Raw genomic sequence first — 16,298 nt, forward strand, 5'->3', positions numbered from 1 at the left:
GTTTTGGGATACTTTCATGCATTTCCAAATGCTTCTCTGCACGAGGCTGAAAGGGAGATAGGTATACCCTACGTGACAATTTGTCGAATTCTTAATAAGCATAAAGGCATTCCTATAAGTTCTACTGTGTCCAACATTTGAAAGAGACTGATTTACCTCGTAGAGTGGAATTCTTTGAATGGTTACTTGTCTAGATTCAAGAGGATGAACATTTCCTTGACAATATCATATGGACAGATTAAGCCAAGTTCACAAAAAATGGAGTTTAAAGGGGTTTTCAAAAAAGATGGCAATTCAATGTATTTTGTGCCATAAAGAATGAGTCAATTTTTTATATCGAGTTTTATGATGATAATTTGAATGCATCAAAATATGAAGATTTACTGAGGAATGGAATTCAAATGATTTTAAATAACAGACCAGGATGAGAACGTGTATGGTACCAAATGGATGGTGCTCCACCCCATAATTCTCATTCAGTCAGCGAAGCTTCAACCGAAATCTTCGAAGACAGATGGATTGGTAATAATGGACCTTTTCGTTGGCCTCCTAGAACACCAGATGGCAATCCATTAGATTATTTCGTGTGGGGTTTCATTGAGAATATGGTTTACTCTACTCCAATAGCAACAATGGAAGATATGAAATCGAGAGTTACAACTGCTTTCAATAGTTTGACTCCAGACTTGATCAGAAGCGCTACACATGACAATCTTTTGAAGAGATTACATGTTTGTTTAAGTAGAGGTGGAGATGTGTTTGAACATATTCTGAAATACACTGACGATTAAATTAACTCATTAATTTATGGGTTTATTATTTTCAGTTCGTGTTTCAGCGTTAATAAAACTATTGTTTGAAGAGAAGTTTCATTCGATGGTTGAGGAGTATTTTAATAATTATTTTTTCATTGTATTATCTGTGACTAATTGAGAAACATCAAACGAAATCTGTTTAACAAAAATGAGTGATGAACAAGGAAACCATGTCAATTCCCGTTTGAAACAGTTTATCTCGAAAACGGTTCAAAATAGAAATAGTATTATCTGAACAAAGTTAATCTAAAATTGGATGTAGAGCTCAAAAATGTTGAAATATACAGGGTGTTCCATTTGAAAAAATTGAATTCCACTCATTTTTTCATGAGATCAAAGTATCTGCATTTTTTGAAGACCCTGTATGAGGCAAATGAAAATATGACTCGAAGTGAAGATCCTCATAGTATCACTCCACTTCATGTCAAATTTGATCGTTTTAGTGCAAGAGAGTTCAAGATTATCAGCATTTATAAAAGTTCATGTTTGGTAAAAAAAATATCGAAATTAATTTATATCTTCTAAACGGTAATAGATAGGTATAGGAAAATAGTATATTAATTTGTTGACAAAGTGATAATGAATCATAATATGATATTATATACAGGGTGTTCCATTTGAAAAATCAAAGAAGCCGCTACTTTATAGTAGAAGCGACAACGCCGCTTCGTCTAAAATATTTTAGGCGTGTAGGTCATATTGACTTATGCATACCGTGGAATTTTCAGGTTGATCCGTTGAATAGTTTGCCAGAAACGGCTAATTAACGCTCATCCTGAAAAGCCCTGTATACCCCCACTATATTGAAGTAGTTCGGTTATTTTCTCGGACGGTTCCCTAATGAAGGTTCTACTGTGTTTGTTGCCAGGTACTTTTGTCCAGTACTCTGTGTACTTCTTATTGGTTCGTACCAATGATTTTGGTACCTTTTCACATATAGTCAGTGGGCATACTTGAAGACTGGCTACGAATCAAATCATCTAAAAGAACAATTCGTTCAGGCCAGTCTCAACTCCCTACACAGTAGGTTAATGGACTAACACCTATCAGAAAACAACTACTCCCCTGGCTAATACCACGAAGGGTGTTGAATTATATCCGACAGGTGTCAGTGCAGGATTCTTCACAGAAGTTATTCCTGCATATGATTTTTGTTGGCGATATAACTGCCGCTGAAGCATACAACAAACAACAGGTTTGTCGTCGCCCCATCTGCCTGTGAACGAGGTAACCAACTGCATATTCAATTAGTATTATTTCATCACTAACAAGCACGTTTAGAGCTTCTGTGATTTCTTGTTTATTCAAACATAAATCTTATATAATTCAGGTAAATTGACAGGATGAATAAACTTTATAATTATTATCATTATTTTAAAAAAATGGTGACATGCACTGGGGGTGCGATAGGGAAAGTTAGATCAAATATGAATATGTCAAAATGTGTCCCTCTGTATACTATTGTTAAGGTGTTTTTTTTTTCTTGCAAGTCATTGTTACAAAAGTTATTCAGAGTGACACGTTTTGAATGAAATGCACTGTATGTTGTTTGTAAATAATGAAATAACTGAAGAAGTTTATGTGAGAGAAATAAACAAATGGAATAAAGTGGTAAAAATTAGAGAAATAAGCATTTAAAACATAGGAAGGAAGTGATGTAACTATCTAGCAGGCTCTTAAATAAAATACTCCTTCAGTACATTAGTTCAAAGAAGATTTCATTGAGCAACGAAACACAATATCGACAGGAATTAACGAAGCTCTTCATAAAAGAGAAACATCGACTATCAGAGCATAAGATCGAGTTCGAGAGATCAATCCATCATCCATATTTCGGTAGACCAAAATGGAAGCCGACAGACAGTCAATGCATTCATGAGAATACTTACTTTGTGTCGAGAAGTTTGGCAATAGTTCAGGCGATAGTTCATGACCCGAAAAACGAGTTTTTCGTATGATGGAGCTCGAATTTTATGGTTGACTTATGACAAGCACACTTTTATGATTGATTGCCTTTTGTATTACTCTCAGCCTTTCTGATCACGTCGAGTGTAACAGAATCGTAACAGTTTCGAAATATTCCGGCGGGACCTCTTTGAATATTAATGGGAATTTCAGAAATGACAAATATTATCTTTTTAAAATTACGAAATATGAGAAATAAAACTTTCTATGTTTTTATACCACTTTTATTTGTAACTAGCGTTACTGCAGTTTCGTCCTATAAGGACATTTTCACACTTATACAATATATAAGGACATTTTCAAACTTATACAATACCTATATAAGTAGGAAACACCCGGTATAGAAATACAACTTTTATTTTTTAATGTTCTTCAATTTCTCAAATTAGTAAGAAACCCTGCTTCACCTTTCCATTATTTCATGTTTGAATATTATCAACAAAAAATATGGGAACAAATCATCTGTATACAAGGGGAAAAAAACTAAGATTTCCATCTTACCCTCCTACACAATTTATTTAGTTTAGTGAGTAATGTTGAACTCTTTTTATACATTGTGTGAAAGTCAAATGGAATAAATTCATTATTTCGGTTACGGTACGTACATATTTTAACAAAATCCCGAAACAAGTCGAATTTAAATTATGATTTTACATACTTCAACGGAAAATTGCTACCCCTACCTTCAACCACCGTCGAATGACAGGCACAACCCCCAATTTTTTAAATGGGAAGTATAGGCTTGTGATATATCGTTTGAAAGGTCTTCATTCTCTATTCAAAAATGTTATCGCTTTCAAGTTTATTGCAACAAATAATATAAAATAAATTAAAATCATGTGGTTACCGAAATTCGATAAAATACACTAAAAATTTATTGCAATATACTCAAAACTTATTTCATATTGAGGTACGGATAATCAGAAAATAAGCAAAAACCATAGCAATGTTCTTTTTGGATAGTATCCTTTAAAAAACTGTTGATAATTTCCGTGGCAACGTTGATTTAAAACGCCTTGTCAACTTATTTTGTATGTTACAACATTAGTTGTCAGTATTTTAATTCAAGTTTGAAGTTCGTTAATTTCAAGTCTGACAAATGGAAATGCATAAAATGCCTATTCCATGAGAAATTTCCTAATTTGCCGTCCATATCTAAAGGAACAATAAGCAGAATAGAGAAGCAGTTTCGCGAACTTGGTCATGTGGGTCAGATAAAAAAAAACAGCTGCCAATGCAATGAGTGATGAACTCAAATTAGATGTGGTGCTTGAGTTTGAGGAAAACCCAAATACATCGAGTAGACAGGCATCCACTAAATTCAATGTTAGCCATACATCGATAGTATACATATTGAACGAAAATAAAATGCACCCGTATAAAATGATACCTATTCAGGAGCTCATGAAAGACGATTTTGATAGAAGAACTTATTTTTGTGAGCAAATGATGGACATGTTGGATAACAATAGCATTCAGTTAGAAGACGTTAGGTTTTCTGATGAGTGTACTTTGTTCCTTAACGGTCATGCTAATCGGCAAAATTCCCGCTACTGGTCAACGGAAAATCCTCACTGGATGAGACAAAAACACACACAATACCCTCCAAAGGTTAATGGTTCGGCAGGGATTGTAAGAAACCATATCATTGGTCCATTTTTCATTGAAGTCAACTTGAATGGCGATATTTTGAATAGAGAATGAAGAGATCTTTCAACCGATGTATCACATTTAAAAAATTGGGGTTTTTACCTGTCATTCGAAGGGGGTTAAAGGTAAGGGTGGCATTTTTACGTTGAAGAATGTCAAATTATAATTTACATTTGACGTGTTTCGTGATTTTTGCAAATATGTACAGTAACCAAAATAATGAATTTATTCCACACTGTATAGCTCTCTTTTGAACGCTATCACGATACAAAACACCTCACAAAAAGCTCTTCTCGCATCGATCAAAATCCTCCTCGGGTAGCTTTCAAACATCATTTTACAAACAACATATCACAGCCATGACGGAAACTTCACGATATCGAATATTACCATCGGTGATGTCAAAATTTAATACGACATCAGTGTGAACGCTCCGTACATACATTTACATGTGTTTCTTGTATTAGATCGTATATCAGATGCCGCAGTCACTTTTGACGCGATCATCTGCTTTTGGCTTTCAAGTCAAAGCGACGACAGTTGTAGAAAACGATGATGTTGATGACTAATTTCACTTTCGGTTGTTAGATTTCGGAATGAACAAATAATGTTTTGGTCATAGTAACTAAATTCTCTATTATTTGGAAAAAAGTCAATCTGTTATCAAATCTGACCTTTAGCTCTCAAGAAGCCGTTTAAGATGATAAAGTTGGGGTGGCTGGGGGCGAGGGGGTAAGTGAAAACAAGTAATCATTTTGTTTCCCCCCTCCCTATTATGGAAGTTGTTTTCAGTAACTAAATTCTCCATTATTTGGAAAAAACTCAATCTGTTATCTAACCCGACCTTTAGCTATTAACAAGACATTTAAGAATATAAAGTTGGGGTGGATGGGGGCGAGGGGGTAATTGAAAACAAGTTAGCATTTTGTTCCTCTCTCCCTATTATGAAAGTTTTTTTCAGCGATTTCTTATATTTTATTCGGTTGCTCAGATATAGCCATTGTTAGTTTTCAAATTGTCACCCTGTATATTAATTTTCTACAAATATTCAAATTTATTAAGGGGTTTCATTGATAAATTAACATTTTTGAATAAATTGTTTATTTTTATTATTTTCATTATCGGATCAGTAATTGCTGTGGTGATTGTAATACCGAGACAATAGGTGTATGGTATGAGAACTAAGATACAAACAGTGCATTTCTTTAATGTCCCCCCCTTATTATTTTTTGAACAGGTCAACTCAAAAAATTGAAGTTTGGGATGCTGAAATTATTGCATGAATACTTTATTTTGAGGTGGAATTAACAGATGAAACTTTCAAGATGGCGACTGGGGGGTCTTTTGACACATCATTTTGAAGCTCCTGACAAATACTTCACAATCCTAGAATATTAAGTCAATATGGCGGAACATTTAATAATTTCCTGAAGACAAACACATTATTATCGATATTTCTAGAAATATTCCTTTTTATCTGCCATATGGCAATTCCAACAACCCGATAAAGTTTGTTAAGTTATTTTTTGTTCATAAAAACGACAAAAATGTCAGTACGACAATGAACATGATTGTTCAGTTTGATTAGTCGCATTTAGTTTTCGGTTTTACTAGTTAAAAGGTACCACGTCAACAATCTCTAAAATGGTCAATGTTCGTCTATTGGAAAAAAAAAATTGAAACGATTTTTGTTTCAATGAACATCCTATCTGTAGAAAATATGGTAATTCCACGGTCAACTTATAGTGAATAGGTATTTCCAGCCACAGATTTCAGTACGGGTGCTAATAATTTCGTATCCCAACCACAGATTTTTATTTTCCTCTACGTCAGCATGTGTGGCCAGAAATCTGTGGATAACTTCACGCCAATCCAAAGAGCATACTATATAGCTTGTTAAAATAAAATAATGTTGTGGGGTTTACTGATTACTACATAAGGACACATTGCAAAAATAAATTTGGATAGGCAATATTGTGAAATTAATTTTTATATAGCTGAAAATCGTTTTATATAAACATATATTGTAAAATAGTAGATAAGACAAAATTGTAAAGTTAATTTAGGTTGGTATACCTGTATGATTGGTACGCCTGGATGGTTTACCTGTATGGGTTACCTTTATAGCATAAATAGGGTTAACTCGCATTAGTTTCTAGTTTTAATATTCCTCTTTGAAGATGATCACTTGGTGATCGAAACACGTGTCGAGGTGTTAAAAATAACGATTTGGTGTTGGGAAAAAACTCCAGTAAAACTCATTACTACACCAAAGGTTCCAAACAGTGCATCATAAAAACATCTGTTGTTTATATGGCTTGTTGAGGTGGTATTGAACTATAATTTATATTTTGCCTTAATTGTTGATTCACAAAAATAATTTTCATTTTTTAAAGTAGAATATCTAGGTACGTATAAATTATTTCAACTTGATATAGGCGCTGTTGCCAATATGTGAATTAGAAACAAATCCCTTTAAAAATTAAAACCTAACATTTGAAACATCAATTTGAATACTTTTCGAAGTGAATTTGAAAAACTCATGAATTAAACTCAATCTTATTTTGTTCAAACTTAACCCAAATTGAGTAATATTCCCCATTATTTATTGTATACGTTACCTGAGAAGACCAATTCTTAATGAAACGAATCCTTTCTTAATCAATCTTGGAATTAATTTAGTGTCCAAACGAACGTTCCTAATACATTCCCGTAAACAAATTTGTCAAAAGTCCATTACCTACACCGTGCTCTGTGGTACCCGTCCGGTACGTCAGAGGTACCTTTATTCGGGGCCGCCCCATAGCGAGGGGCAGGTAATCGCCACGCCGAGGTGTTTCATTAATTATAAAAATCTGACAGGTTATGGCTCCAGACAAGATTTCGATTTAGTTTTTATTTTTATTGTAACCACTCGAGGCATGATAAGAAAGAAACATAGCCGTTTCTTTGGAGGATTAATCACGCTATACACTGCAAAAAATGAGTGTCAAAATTACAGGACAATTACACTAAAGTCAATCTCTAATAACAGTATTCGAACACTAGTTATTGCTATACAAGAATTCAAGAATTACACTGGTCAACAGTGTTTTTGTCACATAAACTTTGTCGATGTGTTTTGTTTATGTTGGCCTACCCCCATTATAAATATATAATAATTTTGTTTGAAGGTGGTTGACAATGTATCGTTGGGTATTCATCAGTTCGGACTATACAGGGTATAACTGAATAAGTGTAAAACATTCAAGGAGGTGATTCCTCATCGAAAAAAAAAATAGAATCTTTCATATAAAGAAACTTCATTGGAACTTCCCTTGTAAAGATACAGTCCCTTAAAGGGGGTACATAAAATTTGTATAACAATTTTTTTCACAAGCACTGAAAAAGTTACAATATTGAAATTAACCTGACGTTTTGTTCTGCCAAAAAGACACTTAGCCAGTAATTTATTTGGTTTACCCCATGGTTGTAAGGGGTGGAAAACGCAACCCCTAAAATATATACTTTTTGTCTTATTATTTGTTTACCATTTAAAAATTTATTTCTGATAGCCTGATTCATTCTAAACAAAAAATGTCTCTTGGGTTTTTTGCGCAAAATAAACCAGGTCGCAGCAAAAATTTTTTTACGAACAACTACAGAGATACATCGTCATAAATGCGAACTGGATTTATTGTTATTTTGTAGTTAGTACCTGCATTAAACGATTGAAGAGTAGGTAATAAACAAAACTAATTTATTAATTACAAAACAGACAACATGTGAATGCTCAATATGTCTACCTTCAGACATTACGCATGCGTCTAGACGTCGGCGCATTGAGCCACGTATTCGCTCAAATCTTCCTGGAGTCTCTCGATGATGCGGTTTCTTGAATCCTCTACATCGCGAACAGGAGTACGATAAACCAAATGCTGTAAATGGCCCCAAATAGAGAAATCGAGAGGATTGAGATCTGGGGATCGAGCGGGCCAGTTCTGTGATCCTCCTCGACCTATCCACTGATTTGTATATGTTTCAATGCATGATGACTTCGGGTGATGACTTCACCCGAAGACGATTGTAGATACCAACAATCGAAACGTCGTGAACTAACGTGACTTGGAATCTCTACACCTTTTTTATTATTTTCTTTTTTCATTCCTTTAATTTTTATTTATTCAATTATTATATTTTTACTTGTAGGTTAGGTCACTATCATTTCATTTCAGGTTTATTGTTTGCTTAATATAATTGTTATCTTCAGCTATTCTTTTTTTAATTATTCCTTTTCACTTGTTTCAGGGATTTCAAATCATTTTACATAGTAGACAATGGAAGTCCGAACTAGTGAAATTAGCTCCTTATATGAACATTTCGTCTAAAAATTACCTAAAGAATCGTTTGTTGAATTTATGGTACACACTTAATTAACACTCTGTATACATTGAGAGAAATGAGAGTCCAATTTGGAAATTTACATAACAGTTCAAAAAGTTTACACTTAGCAGAGACATCTACCACAATTAATAACTGAAGAAAAACTTCCTTACATGAATATTCAAAAGTTTTAAATGATACGTAGCGGCAGATAAAAAAATCGAGGTAGATGAGAGATATTCAATAATAGGAGTATTATCAATTATTTAAAAGACAATTGAGTTATTTACAGGCGTATTTTCCCAACTATATTTAGAAGTTAACGAACAATTCATCAAATCAAATAAAATTGTGAACTGAAATCACGTAATCATTTCTGAAAACAATATCTATATCTATACTGATGACAACTGATGAATTTTTTGTTTGATTGCACGCGCTCATCTCAGGAACTACCAGTGTGGTTCGAAAAATTCTTCACCATTATGATACAATTCGTAGTTAGCATGAGATGACGATATTTGTTAAGTAAGTCGAAAGAAAAAACGATATCGAAGAGATTTATTTGCCCGCGCTGGTGTATATACAAAGATATCGGTTTTGGGCAGTTCTGAAAAAAGTTCCCCACACTGTATATACAGTGTGTCAATTTTAAAACTTACAATGGGCTATATCTCACGAACGAAAGCTGATATCGAAAAATACTTGAAACCGTTTCTAGGATAGTAAGGGGGGACTAAAGTGACATAAAAGAAAACTCACCCCCATCAACCCCTAGGCCCCACCCACCAAAACACAAAAAGTATCACAAGTAGGGGTTTGCAATTTAAACTTTTTGTGTTTTGTTGGGTGGGGCCTAGGGGGTTGATGGGGGTGAGTTTTCTTTTATGTCACTTTAGTCCCCGCTTACTATCCTAGAAACGATTTCAAACATTTTTCGATATCAGCTTTCGTTCGTGAGATATAGCCCAATGTAAGTTTTAAAATTGACACACTGTACACTCTTATAAATAGGCCAAAATACGGCATTTATGAGCGCCATTATTAAGCAGGCATACTAATCCTTATAAGCGAAAGTTACTTCATTATCAAGGCTATTTTATGAAAATAAACTTTGGCTTTCATAAAGCAAGATTAGGAAGCTTAGTTCAGAAGAGGTCGTAAAATTAAAATAATTCAAAATTACTATTTGACGGACGGATGGTACAAGACGCGGTAATCTTGGCCAACGAACATGAAATGAACATTAGCGAGAAGAACCGAACTTTAACGCCAATGATTTCTTTTGAATTTTATGCGGGTGAAACCAACTAACCTCAACTAGTGAAAGTTCAGTGGCGAAACCGCAAAACCGTAGATGGCATACTTTAACCTTACTTTCCAATACCATCAACGCTGGTGCTTCCCAGGGATCCATATTGTCTCCAACCCTCTTTTATTAAATACTAGTACTATGTTGCTGTATCGCTGCTGTTCCAATGTTTGACAGAATCAGAATCAACGAACTTAGGCGTGCGCAGCGTTATAGAACAGTGCTTTCAAAAAAATTGTTCTACAGCGCCATCTAGTAGCTAGTTACAGAAACATTGATAGACCTTCTCTATGAAAAATTACTTATACATGTCAAGTTTTATCACGATCGGTTGAGCGATGTAGACATCTCGACACTTGTTTCAATCACCAAATGATCATCTTCAAGAGTAAGATGGAACCAACATGAAGTTCAGATCAGCCCTTCTTTGAGGTATTGTTCACATGCATGGAGACCCGCCCCTAAGCATACCCTGAAGCTGCTGCATTCCATCCAGAAAAGAGCCATTCGCCTTTTTGGAGACACGAACATCACTTGCAACGTTGATATTTTTAAACATCGAAGAAAGGTTGGGAATTTGTCTCTCTTTTACAGATACTTTCACGGGAGGTAAATTTCACTAGTTCGGACTTCGGACACAATGAATTGCCATTCTTAGACGTTTTGGTGAAGAGGACCGACACTAAGTGGGAAACATCTGTATACCGAAAACCCACTCATACGGGACAGTATCTGAACCACGAATCCAACCACCATCAATCGACAAAAAGAGGAATCATCAAGATTCTATTAGACCGTGCTTTTGGGCTCTGTAATACAAAGGAAGGTCTCGAGAAGGAACTAGACATCATCAAAAATGATCTTCAGCGGAATGGATACTCCAAAGCGATGGTAGAAAAGACTTTGGCTAAAAGACAGCAGGAGCCTCGCAATGAAAGAGAAGCCGTCACAACCAGTTCTTGCACTTCCCTATATCAGAGGATTATCGGAGAGGATAAGAAGAATTGGTTCCAAGTACAACATTAGAACCTGTTTCAAATCCGGTAACACTATCCGTAGCAGCCTCACGAAAACCAGGCCCCCAAACGCGGACTGCGATTCCAAGAATTGCATTTACCGGATACCCTGTGAGTGCGGAAAATCTTATATTGGTGAAACTAAGAGGCCATTGAATGTTCGCATTGCCGAGCACAAGAAGCACACACAGCGAGGAGAAACCAGCAAATCAGGAATAGCAGACCATGTTTGGACCCATCAACACAACATCGAGTGGTCCCAAGCTGAGATCTTGCACAGAGAGGAACATTGGTTCAGGAGAAAATTTAAGGAAGCCGCATACATGTTGTCCAACAACGTATTCAGCCAGGCCAGCGTAGATATACGAAACATATGGAAACCCATCATCAAACGAAAAATGACCAACTCCCGCCAAAACGGTCATCTCTCACGGAATCAGTGAAGCGGAAAATGGAAAGCAGAGAAAGTGAAAGTATTTCAACGACCTATAAAATAGTCATCTCTCGGAGGAATCAGTCCAGTCATCACCCGAAGACGATTGTAGATACCAACAATCGAAACGTCGTGAACTAAAGTGACTTGGAATCTCTACACTTTTTATTTTTTATTATTTTCATTTTTCATTCCTTTAATTTTTTATTTATTCAATTATTATATTTGTACTTGTAGGTTATTTCACTATCATTTCATTTCAGGTTTATTGTTGCTTGATATAATTGTTATTTTGAACTATTCTTTTTTAATTATTCTTTTTTACTTGTTTCAGGGATTTCAAATCATTTTATATAGTAGACAATGGAAGTCCGAACTAGTGAAATTCATCACGAAACATTGTCAATCACCTTCAAACAAAATTCACGGGAGGTGTTCAAATGACTTGGCACATTTGATTCCACCAATTGCGGTACATATCAGAAATATGCGACGGACTGCGGCTGCTCATCGTTGTGAGGTTCAACTCAGTACACCTCGAACTTCACTGTTTGAGAACTCTTTTATTTGGAGAACTACGTTTATGTGGAATAAAGTTCCTTACTTTCTCACAGGCACCGCTCTCAGAGCGCATTAAGGATATCTTTGTAGTGCTTGGGTTCTGTCCTTGAAAAAGGCAAACTCCCAATGGATAAATTTACTGCTATTACCTATAAATATTCAATTCCGTGTAGGTCTCATTTACTGTATTTCGCACCCGTAAAAAAACTTTTGGCACGCCACTGATGAAGCGAATGAAGCATTCAAGCTCACGTTGAAAAAAAAGGATAATCGTCCTGCTATAAAACGTTGCCTTTCAATGTGCAATGGAAACTTGAATTCTAAAACGAAATTGAGTCTTTTGTGGTTTGAGATGTCTGAAGACTTATTGTTAGAAAAACAGAATGAATAATATATTCTTTTCATACAAGTTCCGAGAAGAAGATGCATTAACATGACAATCATGAGAATAACCAGCTTCGGAGCATTGGAAATCGTAGACACTGATATGTTATATTGGATGGATGGTAAAGGATGGAAGCTGGAATTATCGACTCGATCTGTTAATTTTTCAATGGCAAGAGACCGTATTCAATTAGATTACTTGATATTTTTTTTAAAGAAATCTTATTACTGGAAAAAGCTTTCCGGTAGCAGAGAAGATAATTTTCTGATATATAGTCTAATCAACAAGTTCAAAAACATGAAAAAATATGATCGATAGCTCATTCGATTCGGAATCACCTTTAGAAAAATGTTTTTGAAGGATTTTTAAAAAATCTAGTATCTTCTTAACACTTGAATGAATCGAGTCCCGTAGAAAAAAAAGTTTTATCACCATTTTTCAAAAAGTTATTCAAATGTTAACTAACAATTTTTTTCCCAATCTCTGTTGGCGTAAATAATGGGATAAAAGGTATAAATAATTGGCCTATAAATTTTAAACTTCGTGGAGCCTTTTGATATATATACTTCATACGATCCTGCGATAAAAGTTCATAAAAATTTATTAATTTGTTGACTATGATTTTTTATAACTACCTATTGCAGAATGAAATATCTAAAAATTGTTGATACATTTGTTTTTCAATTGATATTTAGCTATGTCTGTTTTCACATTAAACTATGACAGTTATTAAACATAGGATATGAATTTTTTTACGTAATTTGTTTATTAAATTATTTTAAACAAATAGCGAAATTCAATATTTTTGAAAAATTTTTTTTGTTATTTTGTTGTCTAGAGATAATTATGATTAAAAAAAAAAATGTTTTTCTTAATTTTGATTTCTAATTGTTTAAAATCGATTTTTTTATATTTCAATTGTTTAAATAATTGGTTAGGAGATAATTTTGCATTTAAAAATCATAATTTACACTTTTAAATAGTTTGTCAATAAAATTATTTTATTTATTATTTAAATGTTTATTAGTTTACCAATTTGTTATAAACAAATATTGACCAACGTTATATTTTTTTTCTGAAGCAGAAAAAATTATAAAAACAGCTATAGAAATAATTTTGCATTTAAAAACCATAATTTACACTTTTAAATAGTTTGTCAAAAAAATTATTTTATTTATTATTTAAATGTTTATTAGTTTACCAATTTGTTATAAACAAATATTGACCAACGTTATATTTTTTTTCTGAAGCAGAAAAAAATTATAAAAACAGCTATATATAAAAAAGTGTCATAAATTTTTTTTATCATTATCAATATTTGTTTATAACAAATTGTTAAACTAATAAACAATTGAATAATAAATTAAATGTTTTTTGCCAAACTATTTAAAAATGTAAATTATTATTTTTGAAAGCAAAATTATTTCTTAACTAATTGTTTAAACAATCGAAATAATATAAAAAAACAATCGAAATAATATAAAAAAATCGATTTTAAACAATTAAAAATTAAAATTGTTTAATGTGAAAACAGACATAGCTAAATATCAATTGAAAAAAAATTTTTATCAACAATTTTTAGATATTTTATTTTGCAATAGTTATAAAAAATCATAATTAATAAATTAATAAATTTTTATGAACTTTTATCGCAGGATCGTATGAAGTATATATATCAAAAGGGCTGCACGAAGTTTAAAATTTATAGGCCAATTTATTATACCTTTTAACCTATTATTTATGCCAACAGAGATTGGGAAAAATTTGTTAGTTAACAATTGAATAACTTTTTGAAAAATGGTGATAAAACTTTTTTTTCTACGGGACTCGATTCATTCAAGTGTTAAGAAGATACTAGATTTTTTTCAAGTTTTCAAAAGTATTTCTTTTGATAAACTCTCTTTAGCGGGAGCGCGCGGAATATTTTCAACGTCAAATTAAAATAATAAATAATGGAGATAGAGTTTCGGGATTCGGGACTTTTTTGTCGGAAATTTCCTCCTCTTTAACGAGCTTTTTTGCCCAAATAATGATATTTTTGAGTTATTAACGAAAAACTAAATACCATTTTTTTAAATCTTATTTTATTAATAACAATTACATTTTTTTCCTGCACCAAAATCCTTCAAAAATATTTTTCTAGAGGTGATTCCGAATCGAATGAGCTATCGCTCATATTTTTAGGACCTTTATCTCTAATTTTTAATGTTTTTGAATTTGTTGATTAGACTAATATATCATAACATGTGAGGAAGTAGAAAGTCATACACGAGTAGAAATAATTTGAACAAAATAAACCAAAAACCAGATTGAAACTCTCAACTGAGTACATCGTACATATCACCTCTTTTTTAAAAACGTATCTCAAGTTATTCACACCTGATTACCCGGAACGCCCCATAAATGAAGCAAACACGACTTTATTAGTATTTTGTATTTGAACTGAGTGAGCTGTGTTGTTTGCGTGGTTGTTAACTCAAATAGAATTATTCAGTTCAGCAAACAATAATGGTTCCAGTAATTCGCGCAAATATTTTTAGACTTCCTCATTTCTGTTTCTGAACTTATTATTCACCTCGGTTGCCGGAATTTATTAATAATAATTAGGAACGTCCTGAAACCGTCAAATTTCATTCGCACTGCTATTTCAAAAACACATACTGGGTAAATATCAACATATTAGATATTACTCTCCTAATGAATTTCGAAAGACGTAGTTTTCACATTGTTCAACAAGGGATATCGTAAAGAGATCGACCCATGCCGTGGCGACAAGTCGCCCTGCGCAAGCGACTGTGCGGTTCGCTTCCATTGGACCTCTTTCGAAAGACTGAGCTCGGGTACCTATGTATACAGTTGTGTTTACTATAGTATACATAACCTGTGTTCTACTTAATAAATATTTTTTTAAATAATTAAAAATAAAATATGTCTGACAGTGATAATTTAGAAGGTGAAAGTTAGCAGCTTCCTGCAAAGAAAGCACAGTTGAAGTGTGCATTTATCTAATCGAAAATTGAATGAAGATTTAGCTCGTCTTATTTCAGCATTTGAAGCTCATAACCTCAAAATCAATTCAAACAAAACTAATCTGTTTGTTTTTGGTACTAATCGTGCTTGGTGGAAAGACATATTAATATCGTTATTTGTGATTCAGTAATATGCCCCACGAACGTGGCAAAAAATTAGGTATCGAAATGGACGTGAATTTGAGGTTTACAAAACAAGTCACAAAATTTGTTCAAAGAAGTTACATGAGTTTCAAAATGAAATTAACAAATGTGCTTGTGTTGAGTCATTTTGCATATTGTGATGTTGTGTATCGTTCATGCCTGGAGGAAAACGACATTTTAAGAATTGAAAGAGTTCAAAAATCATGTCTTAGGTATACATATGGTATTAGAAAATATGACAGAATTTCATATGAGGAAACCAATTGGTTAACTATGGAAAATAGACGTGTTTCACACTCGTCTACCCTCTTTCATAAAATATTGATTAACAAATGTCCATCATATTTGTATAAAAAAAAATAAGATTTCGTAGCGATGTACATACTTTGAATTTAAGGTTTAAAGCGTTACTTTCTCCTCCGCCCCATCGAACCACTCTATATCGACAATCTTTCACTTATAATTTATATAGCTTGTATAATAATATTCCACAAAAATATAAAATTAGTAAAGTTTCTTCATGTAAGTGCTGTTACAAAAAATATCTCATCGCTGCTTGATCAGAAAGTCATTGATTTCATAGATTTTATTCTTCTGAAAAATGTTCAGTAATAACGTTCAACATA

General features: G+C 33.3%; 1 protein-coding gene across 1 annotated transcript in view; it reads right to left on the minus strand.

Moving 5' to 3' along the window:
* tkv (serine/threonine receptor kinase thickveins) overlaps positions 1-16,298 on the minus strand; it is a 504,368-nt gene that overhangs the window by 465,967 nt on the left and 22,103 nt on the right. The gene's annotated exons all lie outside the window — the stretch shown is intronic.

Source organism: Leptinotarsa decemlineata, unplaced genomic scaffold, assembly GCF_025532065.1.
Source record: "Leptinotarsa decemlineata unplaced genomic scaffold, Ldec_3_MD MMD2_tig00000010_RagTag_RagTag, whole genome shotgun sequence".
NCBI lineage: Eukaryota > Metazoa > Arthropoda > Insecta > Coleoptera > Chrysomelidae > Leptinotarsa > Leptinotarsa decemlineata.